The 26,739-nt window shown below is 38.4% G+C and overlaps 1 pseudogene; it reads right to left on the reverse strand.

Annotated features, from left to right (window-relative positions):
• Positions 1-798: 798 nt before the first annotated feature.
• Positions 799-5,767, reverse strand: LOC114267216 (pentatricopeptide repeat-containing protein At3g20730-like; annotated as a pseudogene).
• Between the last annotated feature and the right edge of the window lie 20,972 nt (positions 5,768-26,739).

Below are 26,739 nucleotides of genomic sequence, written 5' to 3' on the forward strand. Positions count from 1 at the left end.
GGAAAGTGAGAACCAACCTCTGGAACAGTGGCTCCAATTGAATCTAAAAATCAAGGCAAAGGAGCCCTACCCCATCCCTTGGGGCATCGTGTTCTTGTACACCATTTGGGCAATCTGGAAGGATAGAAAAAGAATTGTTTTTAGACAAGAAGAATGGAATGTCCAAGAAACTATTAGATACATCCAACACTAAGCTTTAGAGACTTTTGAAGCCTTTTAAGTTGACCATTTCTCTGGACAACCTCTAAATCTTATAACTAATTAGGTGTTGCCTCTTGCAAGGAAAATCAAACTCAACACTGACGGGAGCTCAAAAGGTAATCCGGGACCAACTGGGTATGGTGGTCTTTTCAGTGATGAACGAGGAACTTGGCTATATGGATATCATGGAAAACTAGAGGCAGCAATTAGTCTAGAGGCCGAGCTTTGGGCAATTTATAGAGGACTCACAATAATGCTTGAGAAGGGACTGGAGGACATTTGCATTGAAACAGATTAAGTACAAATTGTCAAGCTCATCCAGGATGCATCATCCCAACACTTGCAACATAGGGCGATGCTTGAAGATACCAAATTTCTAATGAAAAGATGCAGCTGCACCGTTGCCCATATTCCCAGAGAGGGTAACACAAGTGCTGATGGATTGGCAAATATGGGTGTGAACCACCAAGAATCTTTTGTTTTTCTTAATGATCCCCCTACTGAAATTGTAGATCTGCTTGTTGCAGACATCATTGGGGCATCTTCTTCTATTGTTTAAGGAAACTTTGCCTAGCACTCTGTTTCTTCTCCTTGCTGTTATCCTTTCTTATGAATCGAAAAAAAATAAGAACAAGACATGTATGCAGTTAAGTGCAGCAATTTCAAGTTTGGTTGCAAAAGAGGCACCCTCTTTTTAATGGACCAAAGAAGGCTGTATCCCGAATACTTTATTAGACTTCTCTCTTCCATTAATTTCCTTGTCTTCCAAACACCGTCCCACAAGCCAACTGTAGCATATGTTCCTGCTAAAACCATGTAGTTTATCAACTTCTCAGGTTCTATATTAAACAAATGCCTGCCTGCTACTCCTCCAAGAGACATATCACCATAGATGTTGCATGAACCAAGAATAGCACCCCAAAGTGAGGCATTAGGCTTAGTATTCATCTTTTGTATTAGAATATAGGCTTCTTCTAACTGCCCTCCACGTGTAAAGACGTCCACCATATAAGAATAGTGCTCAGCCCTTGGCAAGATATTGTATTTACCAACCATGTTATTGAAGCATTCTGATGCTTCAGTAGTCAATCCAGCATGGCTACAAGCGAAAAGAAGAGTTAGAAATGTAACGTCATTTGGTTTCAATCCCTCAGATTCCATCTTTTTATACATCGGAAACGCCTTATGCCTATAGCCATTCTTCCCATATCCGACAATCAATGACGTCCATGAAATAACATTTTTCTGCTCCATCTCATTGAAAACTTGTTTAGCATCTTCAATTTCTTCTGATTTTGAGTACATATCAATGGGAGTGTTTCCCATGGCTACATCATGTTTGGATTGACATTTTAACACCAAGGCATGAATTTGTCTTCCCAAGTCCAGTGATGCTGTATCGGCATATATTGAGCATAGAGCATAATATGACATTATCAATTCCCATATGCATCTGACGTATTTCATTGAAGAGATCAAAGACATCTCAACTATAGATACCTTCACGTGCATATCCAGTGATTAATGCAACGCAAGCTATTGTATCTTTTTTTAGCATACTCTTGTAAATCTGATCTGCTATTCTAACACTTCCACATTTTGCATATGCATCAATCAGCGATCCAATCAAAACAGTATGTGATTCACAGCCCAGTTGAATGATGAATCCATGTATCTGGATGACCTTTATCAGACTGCTTCCTCCAACAAGGGCTTTCATAATACTACCGAATGTGAAGGAATCAGGGATCATACCTATTAAAATTTGGAGTTGGAATAAGGGCAAGAAAAAATTCATAAAGGGAAACAATATATCCACATTCATGAAACAGAAGCACTAGATAAAATATCAGTGTTACACTTGTTTGTAATATATGCCAATGATTGATAACTTCCAGTGGACAGTTGTTCATTAAGTTGAGCGTACATAATAAAGATCTAATCAAACAAGATTGACTATGGTTAGGATTGAAACACAAATGAATGTTCATTTGAAAGAAAAAAAAAAAAAAAGAAAAACATAGTAAGTGGTTACATCTTCTGTCTCTTGAGCTTGCCAAACAACTCAAACATTGAAAATGCAGCATAAGTAGTATCAAGATTCATTGCAAGTATGTTAAAAAGTTCATGCTTTTAATGAGAAAAGGCTTCTTCGCATCTATTATCACCCTCTTAAAAAATTGATTGCCAACTTTACGAACAACTAAATGTGAAGGTACTTTACTTATTTTGGGGAACCCAAAAAAGTGCAAATGAAACAGAATAATCTGACAACAAATCTTCTAGGAATCTAAATGGAAAAAGAGATGATGGGGTAAGCATGCATCACTCATAGTGTTCAAAAGAATTTTAGTGGATTCCTATGAGATCCCTCAAAATCAAGTTATACTATGAGAATCCTAGTTTTGCTCTCGCATTTTTACTCGTGTCTTCAGGGATTTTTTTTTTGAAGATATCTTTGGGCTTAACCAAATCCTATTAACATTTCAGTTCATAAAACTATTTTGTATTCAAAAATAGCATTTTAATTTCTCTATATTAAAATGTGTAAATCAAAATGATGCATAACCATATGAAATGCGTTGGCTGACACCATACCTAAACAAATTTACACATTTTGATTTTGTGTTCTATGATTTATGCATCAAACCAACATTGGACAATGCAAGAACAACACAAGAATAATAATTTAAAATTTAAAATTTTAAAGAATATGTGACAATACTTGCTCTAAGCATTGAACAAATCAACCGTAAGGCATCATTAGCAAAACCCTGAACAACATACCCACCTATCATTGCATTCCAAGAAACCACATCCCTCTCCGACATCGACTCAAAAATGTAACAAGCGTCTTCCATTTTCCCGCACTTGGAATGCAAATCTATTGGAAAAAATGGATTTTTGGTGACTTTAATTAAATATTAAAGTGGGTCCTAACCATCTATTGTGTTTGGTCCAAGTGGGTTTGGATACTTTGCAATGAGATCTTTACACCACAAATAGAATGGCCAAAAACCATTGAGAATTGAATGAGAAATTGCCCCATGAAGTTAGCTTCATGAAAGAGTTACTGGGGTTTGTAACTTTTGCCTTTATTGCAGAGTTTAATAGTGCATTAATAGGGTTTGTAACTCCTGCCTTTATTACAAAAGGTTAATGGTGCATTAGTGACTAGCCATAAAGGCTGGAGGCTTCTCCTCTCTCCCCTATATATGTATAAATTGAGACCCTCCTGTAAAGTCTCAAACACATAAATTGTTTATTCCATTCTTTAGTCAGTTTGCTAGAAATTTCTTACTGTGAGAGAGTGCTGCCATTGTTGGTTCGCCAAAGCTAATAGAAGGTGCTTCTGAGTTAGCCGGTTTAAACCATCTTATCTTGGGAGACAGAAGTCGACGTTCCTCCAGCATCCACGGTGAGGCGGCTAATCTGTTTTAAGGACACTGTGGTATCACACAGAATTTGGTTTGATTTCTTGTTTTCATATTCAGATTAAATATGTTCTTATATTAGTCTTGTTTCATGTTTATGCTCTATGATGTAATTTATCAAGTATGATTTTATTTGATGTTCTTTTAGTTAATTTAATAAAGCATGAATTTATTTATTTTGTTTCAATTACCCAATTTAAACAACAAAATCAACCAATGCACTCTGCACAAACAAGTTCTTAACAAGTCTACTCTTTTGAATACATCCTTGAATTTGCTTCCCTCTGTCCAAACACATCATACTCGTACACGCCCTCAAAGTGCTCCCATTAGTGAACTGATTAGCCTTAACATTAACACCAATCCTATGCATTGCTAAAAACACCACAAGAGCTTCCTCTGAGTCCCCATTTTGAGAATACCCAGATACCAACGTTGTCCAAGTGACCAAACTCCTCTCAGACATTCTATCAAACACTTTACGAGAGTTAACCATGTCACCGAGCTTCAAATAGAATATAACTAAATTTGTGTTTAAATATGCATTTGAATGAAGCCTATTGGTTAAAAGATGACAATAAATCAAACGACCTTCCATTTTTGCCTTTCTGTGGATGCAAAGCTGCAAAATTTTTGAATACAGAGAATAATCCGAGTGGGTTAGGTTAGAGAAGATGAGTTTTAGAGCATCTTGTAATCTTCCCAAGTGGCAAAGTAAATGGATCGTTGAATTTACGGATGTGGGTTCTAGTATTTTGTTGAGATTGTTAATCTTTTTCTGGCAGGTTCTCTTTATGTTCAGACTTCAGTTCTCTGCATGCTCGTGTTCAAAGAATTTTGAAGATGAAATGATTTGAAAATAAAATATGATAAAGAATCTACATATATTATATATTCTTCATATTCAAATCTCTTCATCTTCTTCACCAAGTGACTCCAATAAAAATTTGGGCCTTTCATATCAGTTTAAGACAAACATATTAAAAGCCCATTAAGAGACCAAATTATTAGACCCAAGTATCATAAACAGAAAACATAAAAAATACACACACAAAGACAACATTTTGAAGTTGTCTTCTCCAGCAACGGAACCATTTGGCCAAGAGAAACATCGCAAGCCAAACCCACCGACTTTACACATATATGGAGTAAAACTTCCTTTGGTGTTTAAGTTATTTTTCAGCACTTCAAAATTACCATCAAAATGAAAACAAAAACTATTGTAGTAAATTAGCCCAAACCCATCATCAAGTAATGCAACAACATGTTCTATATTTCCAGTAAACAACAGTTCAATTCCGAAAACAGAACTTTGAAGGAAAACAGAACTTTACATAAGTAAAGTAATCAGGAAATTTATTGATTACAATGCAAAGTACAAAGACTCAATAAAGATGACAACATGCACCATGTTAAATAAGCATAACCATGCTAATAAAACATATAAATAAGAAACAATGATAAAAATTAAATATAATCACATATATATCAAAGGGCGGCTAGACCATCAACTATAGATTTAAATAAGAGCATGTAGATTGTTTATATATATATACACCTCTATCTCCTCTGCAAACTTAACAAAATCGAACATGGCTATAGGTCCACTGTCCGATCTCATACAACTATCGGTGATACCAGATGTTGCAACAATCTACAAAACATATTAAAACACTGTTCTAAATTGCCCCTTATAGCAGTAGCAAGAATTATCAAATAAAGAGTTCAGTTGAATAAGAAAAACCAAACCATGCAAATCAGATTAGAAAGGGCAGAACCTTTGCATCTTTTTCCTTCGCCTTTACTTCAATCATGTAGCACTCCTTTGAGGCCTTTTGATCACCTCGGATAGCTTCTATCCCCATACCGGGGTGAAACTTGAGTAACTGGTGGAAAGTTGAGGGTACTACCCTTGTCTTATGAAGCCAGGGTCTACCGACGATAGCATTGTACGTAGAAGATACATCGATCACCAGAAACTGTGTCTGTACTGTTACTGGCTCTACATAAATTGGAAGCGTCACCACCCCCATGGGCTGCACTGACGCCTCATTGAATCCATGCAACGCTGTACTGGTTGGCTTGAGGTCCTCCAGCTTCAGCTTGAGCATCTTGAACAAGTTGATGTACATTACATCAACAACGCTGCTTGGATCCACAAGGATCCTGTCCACTAGGTGACCACCCACCTCTAAGGAGATCACTAGAGAATCGTTGTGAGGAAGATCTGCCCCCTCCAAATCAGCATCAGAGAAGGATATCGAGGACTCAGAAGAACTTCCCTCAATCTGATTGGGCCCTCGAGCGATCTACCTGGTTGAGTTTGAATTTCTGAGACTAGTGGGATTGTTCTTGACCTTTTATTGTTGTGTTTGGAGCCTTCCTATTTTATTTTGGGACATTGATTGAGGTGGTAACATTATGGTAAAGTAAGATTGGACCAAAAACTTTAATTCGAATAACTTGCCTACGATCAACCGTCACTCTTCTGCCCTTTTGAGGCTAGAACCATTGGAAAGCTTGTTTCCGGGGATTCAATTTGGACACAAGAACGACATAGAACGGAGTCTGGATGAGAGAGTTATACCCGTTTGAAGTTTTGGAATCTGTGCTATAAGCAGGTACGCTCGAGCGGACTACGCGAATTCAGCGACTTAAAAAGTGGGTTTCTAGATCATTCTTTACACTTTCTTTTTCCCTCTTCCTTCCTTTCACCCTAGGTCCAAAAACCCTAGAGATTTCGGCCCAAATACCTCCAATTTCTCAAAGATTTGGCCCAAATCCCTTGCAAAAACGTGAAGAGTGTTTGAAGATCTCACTTTTCAACCGATTGGAATTTGGATTTGGGAATGAATCTCATCAAAGCTTGCTCTAAAGCTTGATTCTTGAGGTACGGGTTCTAGTTCTTCTTCAATAATTGCATTAATGGATAGATTTGTGGTATTTTGATTATATAAATGCAAAATCTACATTTTTGAGCATATAGTGTTATATCACGGAACTTGGGGGTTTAGGGTTTGAAGTGTTGGGGTTCTGTTGTTGGGTTAAGATTATGGATTATGAACCTTAGGTGTGTAATCAATGGGAAAATTGGAATAAAAAGTAATGGTTTGAGAAGTTTGAATTTTTCTTGAAAATCTTAATCGTTTGGTAAGCCTCTCAAAATATAGTTTTACCCATTGATTTGAGTGTATTGTTTGTTTGGAGCTTTCAAATCATAATTCTACAACCATTTCTCAAAACTCAATTCAAAATATAATCATTACTTTTCAAAACTCTTAACCAAACACATAATTCAAAACTCTTTTCAAAACTCAATTCAAATCAATATTTTAATTTTTAAAATATTTAAAATATTTAAATATTTTAAAATTTAAATATGTTACAATTTTTTTAATTTTTTGAATATTTTAAAATATTTTAATTTCAAAATATTACGATTTTAATTTTTAAAATTTTAAAATATTTTATAAAAATAAATTCAAACTCTATTTTAGAAAAATATTTTTAAATATTTTAATTTTTTTTTGTTATGTATTTGGTTACGATTTGAATGTAGAGTTGTGAAAGTAATATGGAGTTTCGAATTATGTGTTTGGTTATGAGTTTTAAAAATAATTTCTTAATTGAGTTTTATTTTATATGTTTGGTTACGATTTGAGTGTAGAGTTGTTTTTAAATTTAAAATATTAACATTTTAAATTATTTAAAATTTTTGAATATTTAAATTATTTAAATTTTTACGATTTAAATTTTTTGAATATTTATTTTAATTTTTTACTTATTAATTTTTTTAGATTATTTAAATTATTTAAATATTTATGATTTAAAATTTTTGAATATTTATTTTCAAAAAAAATTATTTCCTTTGTAGTATTTTCAATTAAAAAATTGATTAATGTTATTTTCTGTTAATAATAATTTTTTTAATTGAATTTTAAAAAAAGTTTGGTTATGAGTGTTGATCAGAATTTTTAATAGTGTGAAAGTAGTGTATTTTGTTACGAGTTATAATAATTTGAATTAAGTTTTGAAAACTCTTTCCAAAACTCATAACCAAACAAATTTTCTTATTTCACATGTCAAATCAAACTTTCAAAACTCAATTCCATACTCAATTCAACACTATATTCAACAATATAACCAAACAAATTTTCTACACTCAAATCATAATTCCACAACTCACAAACTCAAAATACAACTCATACTCTCAAATCATATTTACAAAACTCTACCAAACACAACCTTAATTTTTCTTGAAAATCCTAGGTTGATTCATGATGATAATTAATGATTTTGCCCAAATTGAAAGTAGAATCATGAAATTGAGGTATTGAATTGTACACATACAAGTTTAATTGAATTTTGGAAGTGTTTGAAAATTATGTTAAAAATTAGCGATTGAATCTTTATTATGGACATTGTAAATCATGTTACAACATGAAATGACTTTGGGAGAAAATATGTGTTAATGATATAGATGATATAAACTTGGTTATGGAATGTTGAAGTGGAATTCAAGAATTTATCTTGAATTATGTTGAATTGCAAAAAGTGTTGTTGAATTAAGTTGTGTTGACTTATGTTGAATTAAGTTGTGTTGAATAATGTTGAATTGACTTGTGTTGAACTATGATGAATTGTGTTTGAATCATGTTGAATTGTGTTGAGTTGAGTTGTGTTGGGTGTATTGAGTTTGAGTTAAGTTGTGTTGGGTTGTGTTGAGTTTGAGTTGAGTTGTGTTGGGTTGTGTTGAGTTTGGGTTGAGTTGTGTTGGGTGATGTTGTGTTGGTACCTGCGCGGGGAGTTAAAAAATGGCTTTTTCGGTGCCCACGACCGTCCGTATAATAGTCAGTAAACATGGGAGATGGTTTTAAAAATTGACGAAAAACGTTTTTGGGGGCCCATGTCTCGCCGTATAGTAGCCGGCAAATGTAGGGGTGACTTTGGATGAAAGGTGCCCAATTGCCCTGTCTAGGCTTATCGCTAGACGAATGTAGGAAGATGTTTTTGGGTGTCCACACAGTCCCGCCATATAGTAGCTGGTGAAAGTTAAAAAAATGATTTTTGGATGTCCACATAGTCCTGTCGTATTGTAGCCGGCAAAAGTGAAAAAACGGATGGTTTTCGAAAATGTTTTGGGTGCCCACATCCCACCGTATAGTAGCCGGCAAATGTGGGGAAATGGTTTTAAAAAGATGAAAAATGGTTTTTGGAAAAATATGATTTTGGAAGAAAATGGCTTTTGAGAAAATGGTTTTTGGGAGATTACTTCCCGCCGTATAGTAGCCGGCGAAAGGTGGAAAGTGTTATGAATTGGGTGTCCGCTGTCCCCTGTCCCGCCGTAGTAAGTCGACAAAATGTGGATTGTGTTGAGATATGTGTTGAGAAGTGTGTTGAGTTGATGATGTTATTTGTGACTTGTGATGAATTTGTGAAATTGCAAATTTATGTGTAATTTGATATAAAGAGGAAGTGTACAAACACATTATTTGTAATGTATGGAACCCAAAAATGAGTAAGGGGATTATGGATTGGTGATGTGAATATTATGAATTAGTTGTGACAATAAAGGTAAGTTATGAGTGTTGTTCTGTAAATAAACAAGAGATTGAATTGAAAGGGGTTTATTAACCTTGTGTTATCTCGAAATGAAATGTTAGAGTGTAATTAACGGTGTAAATTGAGTATAGGAGAATCATTAGTAAATTAAAAAGGGAATTCAAACTTGAAGTAATGGAGTCCTAATTAAATATAATGAGTACAAAGGAAGAATGAAAGACAAAGAGGAATATTAAAAATAGAAATTAAATAAGAAATATTTTGGGAATTGGTTAATAATTTGTAAATGATGTTGTTTCTCAAATATGTTTGTTTCACAAGGATCTATGGTTTTTTAAAGTTAAGGGATGATTTTAATGGCTGAAGGTTTTTCTGAAAAGTGTTTAAATAGTTTGTGAGAAAAAGGCACTTACTTATGATATTTTGAAATTATACAATGTCACCCTACTATATGGTATCACCCTGCATGTATGATCATTTCTATCTGTGTGTTAGTTATTGATTGAGAACTATGAGATTCCTACTGGACATTAGTGCTCACTCCTGTTGTTTTTTTTTATCTTTTTACAGAAAGAAAGTGTGGATTCTGTGATTGAAGAGTTAAGAAGTCCATGTGTCTTTTATATGTAATTTCATTGTAGATGTAATGGATTATGTATTTGTATTTTATTTATTTGTAGCTTCACAGTAAGAGATTGGCATGTATTGTTGTCATTGTAATATTCATTGAGAGAGAGAACTCGTATGATTGTATTCCTATTACTCAAGGGTAATGGATGTTTGTTAAAAAAAAAAGGGACTTAATTTAAAGGCTTTGGTAATGTTTCCGAGTAATTAAAATTTGGGGCTTGACACGCGAGCTCATTTTTTCCTTTGAAGTTATGCTTATCCAAAACCTATTTTAAAATCGCATAAGATCAAAGCATTTCCAAAGTGAGTGACATAGTCTATACTTGTTTGCCTCACGTAGTAATGTTAGCATTGATAATTAATACTCAGAACATGAGCATATAATGTTAAAATAAAAATCACATCATGATTAGTAGAGGTCGATTTTTGATCGGGTGAGTGGGGTGCTCAATTCATGACCTTTCCCTATCATATCTAAGTTCTCGAACTAAGAAAACTTTGGTTATGATGGACAAGTGGCCTTTGGCATGAGTCATGGGTTTCCTAATTTTTCCAAAAATATTAGGTGGCGACTTTGAAATCTGGCAATACAGTCCATTTTTGGCATCTCTTAATTAAAATGGATTTTTGAAATATTTGCCAGATCTAGACTCTCATTCTTTTGTTTTCACATTGCACTTGTGAAAACCAGGTTCAAAAACCACGGGAGTCCGAACTGTAGGGCGATCGCAAAAAACAAATTACAGTAAGTCCCCATTCAAATTTTAGTCCACGGATTCTTGGTAGAGGGGTATGAAATTACATAAAAGCTCCATTCTCTTCAACCCTCTATCAAATCATTTTCAACATGAAATAGCACAAAATATAAATAAATAAATCAGTATGGGGGCGTTTAGGTAAGGAACAAGACACCCCATGTGGCTTGTCTCCAATTTTTATTTTTTTATTATATATATTTTGTAATTATTCTAACATTAGTTAGTTGGAGGGCATTTATATAATTTCATATATTAATTCCATACCATAGTATTATATACAAACAAATAATCTTTATCTTCCATCTCCAACTTACTAATCTCCTCATTCACTCCCACCGTACTCATAATCCTATTCAACCTAATCCACCAAACAAATGTGGCCTTAAATAAGAAGGGAATGGCTTGTCTTCAGATGAAATTTCAACTAAACCAGACAGTTAAGGTCTCTAATTAGTAAGAATCATTAAACGGAAGACTTTGATCAGTAAGAATCATTAAATGGAAAACTCTAACCAGTAAAAGTCATTAAATGAAAGACTCTTATCGGTAGGAATCTTTGAAAAAATTTAACTGAGTCATGTTTTCATAAACTCTTACCGGTAAGAAACCTTCGTTTAATGATTCTTACAAGTAAGATTGTCTGGTGCAGTTGAAAATTTAATTGAAGAGAAGCCAAATCCTAATAAGAAACACTTTGTTTTAAAGAATGTGCCATGGATTGCTTTTTACAACTTTCTTCCATTGTTGCCCCTGTCTCATGGTTTACTTTGTCTTTCTCTTGTTGTCACGACTCAAACCCATCCCTATAGGTTTATGTAGACGCGCTTCTGGGAGCTTCATGCTACAATTCGGACTCAAATGACACGGTTCTGAATCTAATCTCGCAAAGTGCAATGCAAGACCGATAAATCACCAAAGAGTCCAAATCCGGCAAATCGTTTTGGAAAACTGATTTTTGTAAAGAAGTGCCAAACATGGATTGCTTTGCCAGATACAGAGTCGCCACCTAAATATTTTATTTTTGGGAAAATTTAGGAAACCCTGACTCGTTGCCTAAGGCCACGTGTCCGTCATCACTAAAGTTGCCTCGGCTCGGGAACTTGGGTACGATTGGGGAAGGTCATCTATGAGCACCCCCGCTCGCCCGATCAAAGATCGGCCTATACTAAGTATGATATCTTGTTTTTGAAAACACATGTGCTCTTATTCCAGTTATTAGCTAGAATTACTATGTAATGCGCACGGCAAACAAGTATAGACTAGATCGCCTAATTTGGAACAAAGCATTGCATATCGTTTGAAAACGGTTTGAAGTTTGCTACCTGTAAGTAGGCTAAATCGAGGATCTCAATGAATTGTTCCAATTCAAGCAATCCAACCTTCACCCACAGACATTTAGGCAATTGAACACATAAGCAATTAGCCTCATGGCAAGTATGCTATCATGGCAACACTCACACACATGCAAGGATGCTAAAGCATAAACACTTACAGAGTACTCCGAGCCAAAATAATAACTAGTTAGTAATCAATGCATGATCCTAGCTATGTCAAGATGGCTAATGCAACACATACGAAATGCAACTAGAAATAGGCTCGGCTATTCTAAGATGGCATATGATATGCAACAATTGATTCATGTATTCAACTTGGAATTGAAATACAATGCAGTTTGTATGATGTGCCGAGCCCGGTGCATGCAATACAACTGAATGGATGCAAACATGCATAGCATAAGGATGCTAAATGAAATATGCCTTAATCTAACAACTGAAAGAGGGTAAATAAAAGGGAGAAAGAAATGGGGTTGGAAGACATGCACACACGCACGCACACTTATTACAGCAATTCGCCCTCTCGACGGAGGGTCCGAGTAAATAATACAAGCCAACTAATTAATTAACTAATAAGCTAATTAATTATTATAAAACCAAATGAATAACTAGCTACAACTAATTATTACAAAAATTAATTAATTAACAAATTAATTAACTAACTACAAATGAAAAGTGACAAATAATGCTGTTCCAGCTCTGTTCAAAGAAGCAGAAGGTGCATGCTCGGTTCTTGTCCCGAAAGCTCTTCGGATGCTCTTTAGAGGCTTTGTCTAGAGGGTGTCCTTGAGAACTTGCTGCTGGATCTTACCAAAAACATATTGGGGAGTGCATCAGTGGCCTGCCGGCCATGGGGAGCTACTGCCGATCCCCCTGCCGACCAAGAGTGGGCACTGCCGGCTAAGAATGAAGGACTGCCGGCCATCTGTGTAGCACTGTCGGCCACTGATGTGCTGTGACACCAAGCTGCAGTAGAGCACAAAATAGAGAAAATGGAGGGTCTCCCAAGGGTATGTATGCACTATACCACCCCATATCACCTCAAAACATCAATGGGGAGGCATAATTGGATCCACGACCATCAATCACGCAACATGATGCATGATGGCCAAAGATCCAACTTGTGCAAATCAATGTGAAATGAATGCACAAATAAACACAAAAAGCCTAAAACTCTATCATGTGTGATCTAGTGCGTCGGCGACCGAGAATTGAGACACGTTTCATCACTTGAAGTATGAAACGTCCCTCGTTTCTCGTGTTTGGATTAACACTTAATCCAAACAACAATGCAATGCAAGGATGGCATACACAATGCTAAGGCAAGCTTGCAGACATGGAATGCAACATGAACAACCTAACAAGGCTAATTGCATGCACAATGCTAATGCATGCAACAACTAAGCACACACAATGCAAAGCAACCTAGACATGCAAACATGCGATATACCAAGCATACAACAACGTACAAGGTGACAAGAATGCTACAACATGCAAAGATGGACTTAAACGAAAATGGGCAGACCTCAGCTATGCCCAAATTAGTGGCTATAAGTGCTGAAATGATGGTATGAAAAGCAAGAGGAGGCAATACAAACATGCATGTCAATTGGCTCAAGGACTAAGGCACAAAGATGCAACTCCTAAGCACACTTAAGGAGTGAAAAGCAAGCAAGTATGACAATACTATATGCCCTGAAATGATGTAAGAAATGATGCCAAATCATTTAAACAACACAAGTAAAGCATGCAATGGTGCCCAAAGCTTGAGGCAAGCAAGAGCATTTATACTACAAGTATACAAAACATGAAGCATGTGGTTAAGGCAACCTAAAATAGTTCTAAAGCATGTTAAAATAAGACTAAAACATACATGGAAATAAGCCAAAACAAGCTAGCACGGTGAGCATGAGGCATGATACATACAAGGCAAATAAGGTGTATTGCACTACACTTATTAAGACTAAGCATGGGATGACTTAACCAGCAAAAATCAAAGTTATATCATGACAAAATAAGCTCAAAAACCCACTGAGATGGCATCCCAAAGACCTAAGCATAGAGGCATGCACAATGATCCATTCATGAGGCATAAAATACAAACTCTCCAAGGCATTGATAACATGTCAAATGCAAGTGTATGGCTACACTACATGGACTAAAATAACATTTCAAGTGATGCCAAATCATTGAAATAGGTAAAGTAACACATGCTAGTGGACTTGATGCATAAAGCTAACAAGCTAGGTTGAACCAAGGCTATACAAAGCAAGTCATGCATGACCAAGACAACATAAATCAGACCTTGAACATGCTAAAACATGAACAAAGTCTTCTTGAAGTTAAGCCAAAAGCATGCTAAAATAACATTTTAAAGCATGAGACACATTAGGCTAATTCATGGAAATGCTCTACAAGTGCATGGAGCATGCAAGGGCCAACCAAACCAAACCAAAACAGAGTCATGACATGGAAAAACATCACCAAAAACCTACTGAAATGAAAACAAAACAAGCTAAAATGACATGTCAAAGCATGAAGCATATAAAGCTAGTTTAAGTGATTTATACTACAAGTGTATTAGGCATGCAAGAGCCAACCAAACCAACCCAAAACAAAGCCATGACATGGTAGAAAATCAACAAAAACATACTGAAATGGACTCAACATAAGCTAGGATGACATGCTACTTTGATGAGCCACAAATGGGATTACACTACACATACATGGTGCATGCAAGGGGTGACCAAACCAGCAATGGACAGAGTGAAGGCAGGTCCTAAAAGTCACAAAAACATGCTTGAAAAGAGCTAACACAAGCCACAAAAGCATGCTACTTTGTGAGGCTAACAAGGCAAGCAAAGAGGATTTACACTACAAGTGCAATAAGCATGCAAGAGGTGACCAAGATAGCCAAAAACAGAGTTATGGCAGGTTTGATAAGTCACAAAAATGAGCCTAAACAAAGCCATAAAGAAGTAAAAACACATGCTCATTTGGTTGGCCATCAACACTAGCAAGCAAGACAAGAGGGGGGGACCACCCCCTCCTATTTTGAGCCTCAAAATAGGTTTTCCACCACTAAAATTCCTCTTGAATTCAGTGGTTTTAAGGCCAAAATTTTTTTTTTTTGAAAAGTTTGAAAGTTAGGTCACAAGGCCTTACAAGCCACGGAGCAAAAGGGAGGACAACCCCCTAGCCAACCAAGGCACAAACCAAGACTTTTAGGACTGAGAAACAGAGGGAAAACAGAGGTTTTTGTAGTTCAATACCACCCCAAAAAAGAGCCCAAAAGTAGTGTGCAAAGATGGTGAAGTAAGTGTGCAAAACAAATACAAAAGAGGAGAGGTGCTTACCCTTGTAGCACAGCAGCAAAAGGGCCTCTTTCTTGGCTCAAATGACCTTCTATCAGCCCAAAAATCAATTCCAAGAGACCTCAACCCATGGATATGCAACTTTGATGAAGGATGCCTAGGCAAACTAGCTATATTTCTCTACTTCTATGCACTTCTATGCACAAAAGGGGAAGAGAAAGTGAACTATAGAGAGAGTGGCAGAGATTTTGGTCTGAAAATTATAGAGAGAGGATTTTTTAGAGAGAGAGGCTCCCAAACTTGCTCAAGAAGTTCTCCTCTTGAATATGAGATATTTTGCTTCATATATAGCAATTCAAAGCTTTTGGTTGAAATATCTGAGCTGGGGACTTGTGCATAACAGCTGGAGGTAAAAGATCTACAACAAATCTGATTTTTAACATTGTTGCCCGACAGGCCATCACTGGTGGCCGGCACTGCATCATCCATGGCCGGCACCTGTCACCAGTGGCCGGTAGAGAAAATCTGCTTTGTAGGTCCAACTTCCAACGGGCATATCTCCTTCATCTGGACTCCTTTTTAGGTCATTCTTGTGTCCAAATTGAAGCCCCAGAAGTAAGCTTTCCAATGGTGGAATCCTTGCATCAAACGTCCAACTGTGAAAGAAGTTATGCCTATTTTGGTGAAGCCACTCAGTTTCGATCCTACCCGAATTCATGCCGAACTTTCCCCAAACTTGTTTCCTTCTCCCCTCTCCTCTTTTCTTCAACTCCAAACCCCTAAACAAGGTGTTTTGAAACATTTTTCAAAGATTTCATCTCTCTTTCATTCATTCCACTTTGTTCCCGCTCGGTTTACCGAAAAGCGCGACATTTGACAAAATGTGAGCCTCGGAACATCGTAAGAACTTTATTTCAAAATATTTTGAAAGAGAGGGTTTTAAGGTCTAAAAATCACCCAAAATAGCTTTGGTCCAAAATGGGGTGTGAGGTTAGGATTTGACTCTCTCATTGTCAAAGAAATTGAACCTTTTCCCTGCACACCTTTCACTACGAAGTAAACCATCAGTAGTGCCCAAGTCTTAAGGGCGGTCAAAAATAGGGTGTTTACAGATGCCCCTCTTTGACAGAACTCGAAAGTCAGGAAGTGACGGGAGTGAATGTCAAAGCCCAGAGACGACCCATTTTTGACAAGGCCAAAGACTTAGACAAACAGGAAGATAATAAAGAGATGCGCCCGCAGGCAGGGGCTGCAAATGATATGCACGATGCCGAACATAACTTATGATCATGCAAAGAGAGCTGTGGTGAAGCAATTATGCAAAATAAATGCAACATTTTAAGCGAATGTTGTGCGAAGAAATGCTACAGCAAACTCGTACACAAGCAAGTAAACACAATCCAAACTACATCTCATGCAGAAAGGATGTAAGAGAACCATGCAATCTCAACCATGCAGCACGTAGGAAAGACTAAGAGCGACCATTGGGGACACCCGAGGTCTCAAACAAGATTCCGACGCGTTACACGCGAAAGGAAAAAGTGTGGCACAAGCATTGGAAGATGTTCCAAATGCTCTTAACCAAGGAGGGAGAAACACAGGGACATATCCTGGTGTTTCGGATAGGTATAAGCATTGGAACGTATTCCAAATGCTCTTAACCAAAGAGGGAGAAACACCGAGACATATCCCGGTGTTTCGGAAAGGTATAAGCATTGAAACGTATTCCAAATGCTCTTAACCAAAGAGGGAGAAACATAGGGATGTATCCCGGTGTTTCAGAAAGAAAGGAGAAACATAGGGACGTATCCCGGTGTTTTGGAAAGAAAGGAGAAACATATGGACGTATCCCAGTGTTTCAAAAAGAAAGAAGAAACATAGGGACGTATTCCAGTGTTTCGGAAAGAAAGAAGAAACATAGGGACGTATCCCGGTGTTTCAGAAAGAAAGGAGAAACATAGGGACATATCCCGGTGTTTCGGAAAGAAAGAAAAAACATAGGGATGTATCCCGGTGTTTCGAAAAAAAAGGAGAAACATAGGGACGTATCCCGGTATTTCGGAAAGAAAGGAGAAACATAGGGACGTATCCCGGTGTTTCGGAAAGAAGGAAGAAACATAGGGAGGTATCCCAATGTTTCGGAAAGAAGGAAGAAACATAAGGACGTATCCTGGTGTTTCGGAAAGAAAGGAGAAACATAGGGATGTATCCCGATGTTTCAGAAAGAATGAAGAAACATAGGGACGTATCCCGGTGTTTTGGAAAGAAGGAAGAAACATAGGGACGTATCCCAGTGTTTCAAAAAGAAAGGAGAAACATAGGGACGAATCCCGGTGTTTCGGAAAGAAGGAAGAAACATAGGGACGTATCCCGGTGTTTCGGAAAGAAAGGAGAAACATAGGGACGTATCCCGGTGTTTTGGAAAGAAAGGAGAAACATAGGGACGTATCTCGGTGTTTCAGAAAGAATGAAGAAACATAGGGACGTATCCTAGTGTTTCGGAAAGAAGGAAGAAACGTAGGGACGTATCCTAGTGTTTCAGAAAGAAAGGAGAAACATAGGGACGCATCCCGGTGTTTCGGAAAGAAGGAAGAAACATAGGGACGTATCCCGGTGTTTCGGACATAAGGAAGAAACATAGGGATGTATCCTGGTGTTTCGGAAAGAAGAAAGAAACATAGGGACGTATCTCGGTGTCTCGGAAAGAAAGGAGAAACATAGGGACGTATCCCAGTGTTTTGGAAAGAAGGAAGAAACATAGAGACGTATCCCGGTGTTTCAGAAAGAAAGGAGAAACATAGGGACGTATCCCGGTGTTTTGGAAAGAAGGAAGAAACATGAGGACGTATCCCGGTGTTTCGGAAAGAAAGGAGAAACATAGGGACGTATCTCGGTGTTTCGGAAAGAAGGAAGAAACATAGGGACGTATCCCGGTGTTTTAGAAAGAAAGGAGAAACATAGGAATGTATCCTGGTGTTTCGAAAAAAAAGGAGAAACATAGGGACGTATCCCGGTGTTTTGGAATGAAAGAAGAAACATAGGGACGTATCCCTTGTGTTTCCCGGTGTTTCAGAAAGAAAGGAGAAACAGAGGGACGTATCTCGGTGTTTCGGAAAGAAGGAAGAAACATAGGGACGTATCGCGGTGTTTCAGAAGGAAAGGAGAAACATAGGGACGCATCCCGGTGTTTCAGAAAGAAAGGAGAAACATAGGGACATATCCCGGTGTTTCGAAAAGAAGGAAGAAACATAGGGACGTATCCCGGTGTTTCAGAAAGAAATGAGAAACATAGGGACCTATCTCGGTGTTTCGGAAAGGTATAAAACAATGTAAGAGGAGTGTGCATAACAATGCGAGATAGGTGTGCATAAGAATGCGAGTGAAAGGTGCGTGACAACGCATGTGAAGAGTTCATGACAATGCGGGTGGAAGAGTGCATAGCAATACAGGTGGAACGTGTGTGACAACGCATGTGAAGAGTGCATAACAATGCAACGAGTGTGCGTGACAACGCAAGTAAGGTGGTGCATGACAATGCAACTAGCGTGTGCATAACAATGAAAGTGAAGTGTGCATGACAATGCATGTGAGACATGGATAGCAAGGCAAGTGCAAGAAATGTATGCTCCATGCAACATTAAGATGCGCATTTCATGCCAGGGTGAGAAGTGCACATTCTATGCAAGTAAGGTTAAAACGTGCTCCATGCAATGTACATACTCTATGCAAAAGGATCAATGACGTACATCCGATGTAACGTGTATATTCAATGCGACAACAAGAATAAGTAGAGTACAAGATGCATTTATGCAATATGTGTGATGATATGATACATGTTACAAGCAATGTAGAGCATGATGTCTAGGGAATGCAATAAGCAAACAAAACGGCGCTTTAGAAAGCACCTCATGGGGTGAGTGGCGGTGAACCACTCTACTCTGATGGGGATCTCCCCTTCTTGTGTTCGTCAAACACTTACCTTCAACTCACAGTTCAAAGGTTCTGAAATACTGACCAGGAGCAACATCTGCTGGGGAAACCACGGATGCCGCTTTTCTTCCTGATCATACTCACAACTTTCCCTATTCTTCAACGGGGTGACAGACTAGGTTGGATCAGTATCCAGAATCGAGATGCATACCTGCTACCTCGACCTATGGGGCTTCCATACGGATTTCAAGCCGGGGATACACCCTTGGGTATTTAAACCAGACTTTAGTCTCGGAAATTCGAAACCTTTGTGTTCTAGGCATCAGCCATTCGAACTCTAGTTTCCACCGTCGCAGTTGATCTCCTAGGAACTCATTGCAAACACAGCCAAGATGCCCCTGGCGAGGACTGGTTTTCGGAGGGAGCATTTCTGATCGCCATTCTAGCTTTGAAGCAGTCGACATAGTATCCTGTTTACTTTGAACGCACAGCTTGTACAACACGTTGCTCATTCTGAACACGCAGCTCATAACACAGTAATCGGTTTATTTGGCACACAGCTCATTCTGAACATACTGGATGTAGTGACGGAACTTACAGAAGTTGAAACAGAAACAGATGCTCCAAATTTTTCTCTCTTTTCTTTTGCTTTGCAGCCTGGAACTTATACAACTTCGGATAGGTCCTGGTTCTCCTGTTCTCACATGACCTGGGTTAAACCCTGCGGTTTTACAAAAGAACAAAACCTGTTTTGCACAAATGTGGAGAATGGCACAGCACTCTGTGCACAAAATGAATAATTTTTTAAATTGAAAGATGAGTTTTTGATCGGGTATTGAGCCTACGACCGAACACAGCCCGGCACAACTCAACAACGGAAAACAAAGGTAAACAACCTAAACAAATCTATTAACACTCAAAAACGACTCAAAATAAGAATCGAGACAAACAAAACAACAGACACGACATTCAGACGTGGACAGAGAGCCTGTTTCTCCGGGTATTGTTTCCCACCCTTTCTCGTTTGTGATTCTCATATCACTCTGGCACTCAATCTCTAGTTTTCTGAAAAAGTCCTTTTCTCACTTTTTCTCTCATCGCATATCTCTCTATTCTTCAATCTCTCATTTTTTCATCCTTCCCCTGGGTGGTTGATGGATAAATAAGAAGTTGTGGGCTCTTGCCCAACATTCTGCTAGATTCTTCTTCTTCTGCTCACAATAGTGAACTTCCCCCACAGAGGGGTTGCGCTACAACTGGGTGTGTAGCCAATCTGCAGCTGACATTGGTTGACGATGCTCTGCTGGGGAGTTTGGACGTGATCAAATGTGTCTAGAAGAGGGAGTGGAGTATCTAGATCCATTCCAGTTTGTGCTTCGCACTTGGCTTGATACCCCGTTGCTCGGAGGATGAGATAGCTTTCGGCATTTTACTGTTAGCTTCAGTTGTGCCCTTTTTCTGGCAGGTAGAGTGCCCTTTCTGGCAAGTATGTTGACAATGGGGGAAAATACAGAACACCTGACTTAACTGTGCCCCTAGTTTATCATTTTGACCATTTTTTTTTTGTTTTGGCTTCCTAGTAAAACAATTTTGACCAACATGAGAGTTAGATTAACATACTTGTTCGATTTTCTGATTTGAAATCATGCAAGTCAGGCTATGAGTACTGAAAATTTTCCTTTTTTGGGTCCAAGAAATGGTCCAGTTTTGAAAAATGGAATAATTTTCGAGAAAATTAGTCAACCTCAGTAAAAATTCTCAAAAACTATTTTTGCAAACGGCCACTGCTCAACGAGCACGAAACCTACTCTTGAAATGCACAACCTCAGATCCATAACAATGGAAAATTGCCCCTTGTCTGAACGGCACTGCACGGCAATGGAAAGTTGCCCCTTGTTTAAATAGCACCGCAGCACATTGTATGGCAACGAAAAGTTGCCCCTTGTTTGGATAGCACCGCAGCACACTGTAATCAGTCCTCGAAGTGACGATCATAACCGAATTCTCGGATACAGCGAAGATGAAGATGACCAGAACCATTACATGGACACAATCAATTTGGAAGTGTTTATGGCTGGACTTCAGAATGAAGTTGCCTACATATCCCAAACATGGGAATTAAGCCTGATGTAGTTCCGGTTTAAGGTACGCTCGGGTATTAACCTCTCCTTTTGCGCTCTAACTTTTGCCAAGGCCGCCCTTCTGGGTTTTCAACCTTGCGAGCTCTGTTTTTCTTTTCTTTTCTTTTCTTCTTTTTTATCTTTCATTTTCTTTTTTTTTTTTCATTTCCTTTTTTGTTCTTTTCTTTTTTATTGCATTTTTTTTCTCTTCTTTTTTTTCTTCTTTTCTTCTTTTTCTTGCTCTAACTTTTGCCTGGGTCGCCCTTCCGGGTTTTCGGCCCAACGAGCCTCTCAAGGGTAAAAGTTGTTTATCCATGTCAAATGGTTTTAGGGTCTCGAAGCTGTCTGAATCCAGGAGAATGGCTATTGTTCACTGATGATGTAGAAGTCCATCCAAATGGGGACTGAATTTGCCCCTAGTGTTGTGGATCGGAACTCAGTTGTCCTTCCGCAATACTTTCTTCTTTCCTCCCTTCCGGGATTTGGCATTCTTGCCGATCTTCGTTAGCTTGAGAAATGTCCCAATTTTTGACTTTTCGAGCACATCTAACATTTTTGCCCCTAGCTTGAGGGGTGCTTCTGATCTAGCGTCGCAAGCTTTCTTTGATCACATCTAATCTTCTTGCCCCTAGTTCGAGGGTTGCTTCAAATCTGGCCACACAGGCCTCCTTTGATGGTTGATCATTGAACATTCTGAATGCCAGTTCAAGGTTTGAAAGCAAGGGGTCAAGTCTCGAGGCCGAGAGTGATCCTAGGCTTCACAATCTCAAGAGCGATTCCACACAGATCTTCGCAGGACCGCGCAAAATATTTTTTGAAATCTTTTAAGAAAGCAACTAATCGCTCGCACAGAAGACAATGTAGAACCAATCTGGATCAAGCTAGGATCCTTCCCAGTACTCATATTAACAAACATGATTTCATTCATTAAGGGCTTAGCATACTTCTCTTTCTCTCAATTGATTAAATTTTTGAAAATCCAGAGTAATTCCTTCCTCTTTGTTTTCAACACAGTGTCAAAAAAGTTTTGAAAAAAACTTAGGTCAATGCAATGACTTAAAGGCACAGGAGGAGTAGGTGAAAATGTACTACCGTTTCATTCAAATCTGTTGGCACAACTGGCTTGAAGCAGAAATAAGCACAAAACATGAAAACCACTGCTGTTTTATTCAGATCTTCTGGTGTAACTAGCTCCATGACAGAAACAGACGCAAAAGAAAGTGAAAAGACAAACACAAAACAAAATAGTGATATCCGAGGTAACACCCCCGGAATCACCCGATTTCTATACAACAAGACTGACTCGATATAATAAGACAGACCCCAAACAAAAAGACTGACTCAAAACAAAGAGACAGACTCAAAACAACACAACAGAACTGACTCAATACCCAAGCCAGAACGTAAAATAAACAGCATTCGCAAATGCTCAAAACAGTGCGTGCCATACGCTACACCTGGAGTAAACTGAACGCCACCCGATCAAAGATCGGCTTGTACTGAGTATGATATCTTGTTTTTGAAAACACATGTGCTCTTATTCCAGTTATTAGCTAGAATTACTATGTAATGTGCATGGCAAACAAGTATAGACTAGATCGCCTAATTTGGAACAAAGCATTGCATATTGTTTGAAAACGGTTTGAAGTTTGCTACCCGTAAGTAGGCTAAATCGAGGATCTCAATGAATTCAGGCACAGGCATTCAGGCAATTGAACACATAAGCAATTAGCCTCATGGCAAGTATACTATCATGGCAACTCTCACACACATACAAGGATGCTAAAGCATAAACACTTACAGAGTACTCCGAGCCAAAATAATAACTAGTTAGTAATCAATGCATGATCCTAGCTATGTTAAGATGGCTAATGCAACACATGCGAAATGCAACTAGAAATAGGCTCGGCTATTCTAATATGGCATATGATATGCAACAATTGATTCATGTATTCAACTTGGAATTGAAATACAATGCAGTTTGTATGATGCGCCGAGCCCGGTGCATGCAATATGAATGAATGGATGCAAACATGCATAGCATAAGGATGCTAAATGAAATATGCTTTAATCTAACCACTGAAAGCGGGTAAATAAAAGGGAGAAAGAAATGGGGTTGGAAGACATGCACACATGCACGCACACTTATTACAACAATTCGCCCTCTCGACGGAGGGTCCGAGTAAATAATACAAGCCAACTAATTAATTAACTAACAAGCTAATTAATTATTACAAAACCAAATGAATAACTAGCTACAACTAATTATTACAAAAGTTAATTAATTAACAAATTAATTAACTAACTACAAATGAAAAGTGACAAATAATGCTGCTCCAGCTCTGTTCAAAGAAGCAGAAGGTGCATGCTCGGTTCTTGTCCCGAAAGCTCTCCGGATGCTCTTTAGAGGCTCTGTCTGCAGGGTGTCCTTGAGAACTTGCTGCTGGATCTTACCAAAAACATACTGGGGAGTGCATCAGTGTCCTGCCAGCCCTGGAGAGCTACTGCCGACCCCCCTGCCGACCAAGAGTGGGCACTGCCGGCCAAGAATGAAGGACTGCCGGCCATCTGTGTAGCACTGTCGGCCATTGATGTGCTGTGACACCAAGCTGCAGCAGGGCACAAAATAGAGAAAAGGGACGGTCTCCCAAGGGTATGTATGCACTATGCCACCCCATATCACCTCAAAACATCAAGGGTGAGGCATAATCGGATCCACGACCATCAATCATGCATCCTGATGCATGATGGCCAAAGATCCAACTTGTGCAAATCAATGTGAAATGAATGCACAAATAAACACATAAAGCCTAAAACTGTATGATGTGTGATCTAGAGCGTCGACGACCGAGAATTGAGACACGTTTCATTACTTGAAGTATGAAACGTCCCTCGTTTCTCGTGTTTGGATTAACACTTAATCCAAACAACAATGCAATGCAAGGATGGCATACACAATGCTAATGCAAGCATGCGGACATGGAATGCAACATGAACAACCTAACAAGGCTAATGTCATGCACAATGCTAATGCATGTAATAACTAAGCACACACAATGCAAAGCAACCTAGACATGCAAACATGCGATATACCAAGCATGCAACAACGTACAAGGTGACAAGAATGCTACAACATGCAAAGATGGACTTAAATGAAAATGGGCAAACCTCAGCCATGCCCAAATTAGTGGCTATAAGTGCTGAAATGATGGTATGAAAAGCAAGAGGAGGCAATACAAACATGCATGCCAATTGGCTCAAGGACTAAGGCACAAAGATGCAACTCCTAAGCACACTTAAGGAGTGAAAAGCATGCAAGTATGACAATACTATATGCCCTGAAATGATCTAAGAAATGATGCCAAATCATTTAAACAACACAAGTAAAGCATGCAATGGTGCCCAAAGCTTGAGGCAAGCAAGCTCATTTATACTACAAGTATACAAAACATGAAGCATGTGGTTAAGGCAACCCAAAATAGTCCTAGAGCATGTTAAAATAAGGATAAAACATGCATGGAAGTAAGCCAAAACAAGCTAGCACGGTGAGCATGATGCATGATACATACAAGGCAAATAAGGTGGATTGCACTACACCTATTGAGACCAAGCATGTGATGACTTAACTAGCAAAAATCAGAGTTATATCATGACAAAATAAGCTCAAAAACCCACTGAGATGGCATCCCAAAGACCTAAGCATAGAGGCATGCACAATGATCCATTCATGAGGCATAAAATACAAACTCTCCAAGGCATTGATAACATGTCAAATGCAAGTGTATGGCTACACTACATGGACTGAAATAACATTTCAAGTGATGCCAAATCATTGAAATAGGTAAAGTAACACATGCTAGTGGACTTGATGCATAAAGCTAACAAGCTAGGTTGAACCAAGGCTATACAAAGCAAGTCATGCATGACCAAGACAACATAAATCAGACCTTAAACATGCTAAAACATGAACAAAGTATTCTTGAAGTTAAGCCAAAAGCATGCTAAAATAACATTTTAAAGCATGAGACACATTAGGCTAATTCATGGAAATGCTCTACAAGTGCATGGAGCATGCAAGGGCCAACCAAACCAAACCAAAAGAGAGTCATGACATGGAAAAATATCACCAAAAACCTACTGAAATGGAAACAAAACAAGCTAAAATGACATGTCAAAGCATGAAGCATATAGAGCTAGTTTAAGTGATTTACACTACAAGTGTATTAGGCATGCAAGAGCCAACCAAACCAACCCAAAACAGAGCCATGACATGCAAAAACATCACAAAAAACATGATGAAATAGACTCAACATAAGCTAGGATGACATGCTACTTTGATGAGCCACAAATGGGATTACACTACACATACATGGTGCATGCAAGGAGTGACCAAACCAGCCATGGATAGAGTGAAGGCAGGTCCTAAAAGTCACAAAAACATGCTTGAAAAGAGCTAACACAAGCCACAAAAGCATGCTACTTTGTGAGGCTAACAAGGCAAGCAAAGAGGATTTACACTACAAGTGCAATAAGCATGCAAGAGGTGACCAAGACAGCCAAAAACAGAGTTATGGCAGGTTTGATAAGTCACAAAAATGAGCCTAAACAAAGCCATAAAGAAGTAAAAACACATGCTCATTTGGTTGGCCATCAACACTAGCAAGCAAGACAAGAGGAGAGGGGGACCACCCCCTCCTATTTTGAGCCTCAAAATAGGTTTTCCACCACTGAAATTCCTCTGGAATTCAGTGGTTTTAAGGCCAAAAAGAAGATGTTTGAAAAGTTTGAAAGTTAGGTCACAAGGCCTTACAAGCCACGGAGCAAAAGGGAGGACAACCCCCTAAGCAACCAAGGCACAAACCAAGACTTTTATGACTGAAAAATAGAGGGAAAATAGAGGTTTTTGTAGTTCAATACCACCCCAAAAAACAGCCCAAAAGTAGTGTGCAAAGATGGTGAAGTAAGTGTGCAAAACAAATACAAAAGAGGAGAGGTGCTTACCCTTGTAGCACAGCAGCAAAAGGGCCTCTTTCTTGGCTCAAATGACCTTCTATCAGCCCAAAAATCAGTTCCAAGAGACCTCAGCCCATGGATATGCAACTTTGATGAAGGATGCCTAGGCAAACTAGCTATATTTCTATACTTCTGTGCACTTCTATGCACAAAAGGGTAAAAGAGAGTGAACTATAGAGAGAGAGGCAGAGATTTTGGTATGAAAATTCTAGAGAGAGAGGAGTTTTTAGAGAGAGAGGCTCCCAAACTTGCTCAAGAAGTTCTCCTCTTGAATATGAGATATTTTGCTTCATATATAGCAATTCAAAGCTTTTGGTCGAAATATCTGAGCTGGGGACTTATGCATAACAGTTGGAGGTAAAAGATCTACAAAAAATCTGATTTTTAACATTGTTGGCCAGCAGGCCATCACTGGTGGCCGGCATTGCGTCATCCATGGCCGG

This window comes from Camellia sinensis, chromosome 7, assembly GCF_055761805.1.
Source record: "Camellia sinensis isolate YWXY chromosome 7, ASM5576180v1, whole genome shotgun sequence".
Taxonomy (NCBI): Eukaryota; Viridiplantae; Streptophyta; class Magnoliopsida; order Ericales; family Theaceae; genus Camellia; species Camellia sinensis.